Source organism: Sinocyclocheilus anshuiensis, unplaced genomic scaffold, assembly GCF_001515605.1.
Source record: "Sinocyclocheilus anshuiensis isolate Anshui unplaced genomic scaffold, SAMN03320099.WGS_v1.1 scaffold2600, whole genome shotgun sequence".
Lineage (NCBI taxonomy): Eukaryota > Metazoa > Chordata > Actinopteri > Cypriniformes > Cyprinidae > Sinocyclocheilus > Sinocyclocheilus anshuiensis.
Window position 1 is genome coordinate 139,311 of NW_015541031.1, and position 5,936 is coordinate 145,246.

Genomic DNA, 5,936 nt, shown 5'->3' on the forward strand with positions numbered 1-5,936 from the left:
CATTAATTCATCATGAGTTAATGAAGCATTATGTCATGACTTGTCTTGGAGGGGCACATGTTTAAAAGGTTATCAATTACACATGTTCTATACATATTCAGCTCATCTAAATCAGATATTTGGTGCTTTTCGGTGGTTTGTAAAGAAGTAGAAGAGCAGAGGTCCTGTGGCTGCATTTGGATGGAGAAGGAACTGAACAGTAGGAGGAAAGTTGACATTTTGAAGGGGCAATAGTGGCCCAAAAGAAGAGCAAGAACACAAGACAAACGTCTGACTGCAGTGCATTATTATGATATAAAGACAGTAAACCAATCCATAACATAAACAAAGCGATGACCATCATCTCTATGCTAACACTGATTTTAATTTGGAAAATTGCACCTGCTTAATGAATACGTTATTGTAGGACGGCAGCAGTGGAATCACTCAAAACAGAATGAGATGAAATTGTTTTTAATTATGAATGCATCATTGTGTGTTGGACGAGTTAGATTTACAAATGCAATAAAAATATTGGTATCGGTACTCGGTATCGGCAAATACCAAAAATAAAAGTATCGGTATCGGGCGATTACTGGAAAAAGTGGTATCGGTGCATCCCTAATCGCGATATATATATATATATATATAGTAAAACAAGCAAAATGTAATTTGTTTTGTCATATGCCATAGCTATGCATGAATACACACTAGACACGCAGCCAAGGTGAATACATCTCAATTTTCAGTCAAGTAATGAATGCACAAGTTAATGAAACAATTATATCTTATTTACTGACAACAGGAAACATTAATAAATGAGTAAAATAATAAATAAAAGTAACCATGACAATAAATAAATACAAGTCATCGACACATGAAAGTTTTATTCAAACATTGTTCTAACAATCATGTATTTACAGACGGTGAATCCACGTCCTACATCTCAACACAGCTAAGACAGTTCTGCAGCTGACCACTGTGTCCACCTTCAGCTGTCTCTGCTGTCCATCACGTCCATCATTGCTGCAGTCAGACTGAATCTGATCATGGATGAGAAAGAGACATCGAGGCTATCTTTGTCTGAGTGCACAGAGAGGATGAGGTCCCCCGTACCACACAATCTTGAAGCAAGAGCAGGTGAACACATGCGGGACAATTTTGGGGGGTTTAAAGGGTTAGTTCATCCAAACATATAAATTTAGTCATTATTTACTCACCTCCACGCTGTTCAATCCTTGGGTATTTTTTGTTTTCCTGAACACAAAAGGTGATTTTGGTCAAGTTTGTCCTGCTGGTTTCTGATTATTTACATTACTTACATTCATCTATTGCAAACAATGCTGACAACAGTGAATTGTGCTACCTTTTGTCACAGTGGTTAACCAGAAAAATTTAAAGTGGCACGTCATGCCGAAATGGTTGCCGACCCCTGGTCTAGCCAGCTTGAAACGCAGTGGAAACACCAGTATGATGAGGATTGTTTTCATTTTAAAACATAAACGCACCAGTGTAAATGTAGCCTTACATCTAAGGGGGCTGGGACGCATTCGCACTACAGCCTCATGTGTGCGCCACATCTCTGAGTGTAACTGGTGTAAACTAGTAGGTGTGTTGGACTTGGCTCGGACTGACTGTGCAGACCGATCGGTGTATTACTGTACCACGAGAGCTAAAGAGAGCAGACTGCTCCGTGCGCTTTCAAACACTGATCGATCTGCGCCGCACCTCTTCTAGTCGGTGCCTAAAAAGTATCGAACTCGATACCCAGCCCTACACATAGCCATAAGCCACTATTGTTAAGCCAGTCAGCATGGTAGCCCAGGCACACATAGCCATAGGCCACTATTGTTAAGCCGGTCGGCGTGGTAGCCCAGGCTCACATAGCCATAGGCCACTATTGTTAAGCCGGTCAGCATGGTAGCCCAGGCACACATAGCCATAGGCCACTACTGTTAAGCCGGTCAGCATGGTAGCCCAGGCTCACATAGCCATAGGCCACTACTGTTAAGCCGGTCGGCGTGGTAGCCCAGGCACACATAGCCATAGGCAACTAGTGTTAAGCTGGTCGGCGTGGTAGTCTTTAGTGGTATTTCTTACATGCTTACAGCAGCATGTTGTGGATGCATTGGCATTAGCAAGTCTCGGTACTTGCTCTGCCGCAGCAGCAGCGTAGAAGGTCTATTCCACCAAGACCAAATACATTAACATTGTCATGTACATTACCATGCCAATCCCTCCGAGAGTTGTCATGACAGCAGCAGTTCATATGTCTTGGCGATAGATCTGCTTATTGGGGGTGTTTTGTTCTTGTTTTGGCTTGTATTGTCCCTTCTATGTCTCCTGCTTTGTGGGGGTTATTTCATGTATGTTATATTTGCAGCAGCAGTATTTCTTACATGCTCACAGCAGCATGTTATGGATGTATTGCCAAAGGGGCAGTCATGGCCTAATGGATAGAGAGTTGGACTTGTAACCCGAAGGTCATGGGTTTGAGTCTCAGGGATTATAGGTGGGGGGAGTGAATGTACAGCGCTCTCTTCCACCCACAATACCATGACTGTGAGGTTGAGACCCTTGAGCAAGGCACCAAACCCCCAACTGCTCCCCGCAGCATTGGCTGCTCACCAGTTTTCAAATTGTGTCAAAGCTCTTGGGGGGCCCCCACCACAAAAACATTTTTTATAAATAAAATAAAACTTTATACAAATACGTACGATGCAATTTTTTAATTTATTTTGTATTTTTTGTCTTGTCCTCTTTATCGTTGAGAAAACCTAATTCTAAGATAAAAGATGATTTTACTATGATCAGTGAATTAGGTGTACCAAACAATCACTAAGCAAAGAAGAATTAAATATCTAGCCTAGGGGTGTGCGATGTTGACAACAAATGATATATGAGAGGAAATCTGCAAATTCTTTTAGGAAATCTGTATACGGCCCTGGTGGTCTATACACAGTAGCCAGAGCAAGAGATACGATAGATTTCTTCTGCATATCTGACAGTGTAACATTGAGCATTAGTATTTCTGCTGGCTTCAGGTTTGTGGGCTTATGCTGCTGACATTTTCCACACTGTTTGCAGTGTTGCCATACGTCAGTACGCATGGAAGGCCAATAAGCAAATTGTAAAAGTCTCATTAAGAGTTTTAAATTTGCCTAAATGTCCACTGAGGGGGCTGTCATGGGCATAAGTTAAAAATGCTTCCTTCAAACTAGTAGGTACCACAATCTGGAATCTTTGACCTCCTTTAGAGTCTGGAACACTCCTGAATAAAATATCATTTTTAAAAACAGTGAGTTCTCATAAGATCAGTGGTATTTAGATCTTTGGCTTTTACCGTGATCTCTTGGCACTCTGGGTCTTTATTCTGTTCAGCAGCAATCTGCGACAAGTCCGTTGGCAGGTCACAAGTGAGCTGGTGTGTGCATCAGGATGGCCGTTGGTTCAGCTGCATGTGTCCGTGACAAAACATCAGGTACCACATTACACTGTCCTTTTCTTTAACGAACTGTGAAGTGATAGCCTTGAAGTCTAATAGTCCATCTTTCCAACCTAAACGAAGGTTTTGGGTGCTGGAAAAGCCAAACCAAAGAAGCATGGTCAGTAACTACCTCAAATGCTCTGCTTTCAAGATAATGATGCCATTTTTCCACCGCCCAGACTACCGCTAGACTACCTCAAATGATCTGCCTTCAAGATGATGCCATTTTTCCACCGCCCAGACTACCGCTAGACATTCCTTCTCTGATGCGGAATATGACCTCTCAGCACCTCTCAGCAATCTGGATGCATAAGCGATCACTTTCTCTTGTCCATCCACTTCCTGTGTCAGCACTGCTCCTAAACCAACGTCGCTGGCGTCTGTTTGCACTTTAAAAGAAGAATCAAAATTGGGTGTATTTAACACGGGGGCTTTGGTCAGAACATCTTTCAGGAGTTCAAACAATCTCTGGCACTCGTCTGTCCACATCCATTTAGCTCCTTTTTTCTTTAGTGCATGTAAGGGTGCTGCTTTAGTGGAGAAATCTGAAATGAAACGATGGTACCAAAGCCGCAAGACCTAGGAACCGTTGTAATTCTTTTATGGAAGTTGGTGTGGGGAATGATTTGACCGCATCAACCTTGTCAGAATTCACTTTGACTCCGTCAGCAGTGATTGTGTGACCTAAGTAGTCCAGTCATGAACAGATGAATTTGCATTTCTTGAGATTGAGAGTGAGACCGGTGGTGTGCAGACTATTGAATACTTGTTTGAGATTTTGCAGGTGTGCTTGGATGTCTGGTGAGTACACAATGATGTCGTCTATGTATACCATATAACACCTGTTTTTGTGCTCTCTGAGAACTTGTTCCATCAAACGTTGGAAAGAGGCAGCTGCATTTTTAAGGCCAAAGGGAAGACCCAACAATTCATATAACCCTGATGCGGTTATGAATGCAGTCTTCTCCACACTTGCAGGATCCATCTCTACTTGCCAGTAGCCACTCTTCAAATCTAAAGTGCTAAACACCTTGGCTCCTTGCAAAGAATCCAGTATATCTGTAATCTGGGGCATCGGATATGCATCAAGGTGAGTTTAAGAATTAAGACCACGATAATCAATGCACAACTGAGATCCACCATCATTCTTATCTACTACCACAACAGGTGAGGCCCATGGTGAAGTGGAAGATATAATGATTTTTTTGTTGAAGTAGTTCCTTGATTTGTTCTTCAATAAAATCATTCCTGACTCTTGAGACTCGGTAAGGTCTCTTTCTCAAGGGAAGTTCATCAACTGTCTTGATTTCATGTTTGATGCAATTTGTACATCCTAACTTGTGAGTGCAAACTGATGACCAGTCATGCATGAGAGATTTTAACTGATTCATTACCTTGAGTGAGGCATGAGAATTTTTCACCGCTTGTTCGATGAGCTTCAAGTCTTCCTTACTGGAGAGCAATTCAACACCACCCTGTGCAGCATAAAACTGGATGGCAGCATTCTCATGAAGTTAATTAAAACAAATGGGGTGACTGGAGTTGGAATCAGGTAAGTAAATACGTGAGGAATTAAAATCAATGGTTACTTTGGCTTCTTTTAGAAAATCCAGTCCCAGGATGACAGGAACAGCCAAGTCTTCATCATTCATCACGTAGAATGTGACAGCAAGTTTCACTCCATACATCTCACATTCCCAGAGAACCCTTCCCTGAGATCTCTGACTCTGACCATTAGTGAGCATAAAAGTTTGGGTACTTTTGGTCAGATGCTCATAATTTCTTCTCAACCTCTGCCACACTTTCTGCTGCAGCAAAGAGAAGGTGCTTCCTGTGTCGATTACAGCATTAAAGTAAGAGTGATTTACAATTATTGGAGTTTGCAGCACACTATTATATTGAGAGCTGAAAGTTGGATCAAGGAGCATAAGGAGCATGTGTTGCCCTCTTCCACTGGAAGATTTCTTCCTCTGTTCCTCATCTTTTCCTTGATTCCATTGATTCCATCTTTCCACCCAATCCTTTTCTATTTGAGTACCGAGACGGACCAGATCATCAACCGTCTTCACAGTTCCCCTTAACACCGAAGCCAATCAAAGGTTGCAGTTTCTTAAAGTCACTTGAACAATCTCGGCTTCAGACTTTTTAGGATGATTCTTCAGGCACAGCGCTCTGTAATTAAAGGCAAAGTCTCTAATGTTCTCATTAACACCTTATCGATAGTTTGCTAATTTTTGGGCAGCAACTTCTTTATGATCTTCGTTTAAAAATGAAAAGAGAAACTTTTCTTTGAAAGAGGACCAGTCGCTAATGTTTTGTCTCTCCGCTCTCCACCAGCTCTTAGCAGTACCTTTCAGACTCACAGACAATGATGCTAACAGCTCTTCAGGATACAGAGGTCTCAGCTCATTATATTCTTCAAATCGATCAATGAAATCAATCGGGTCTTCAGAATCAAGATTACTGAAAG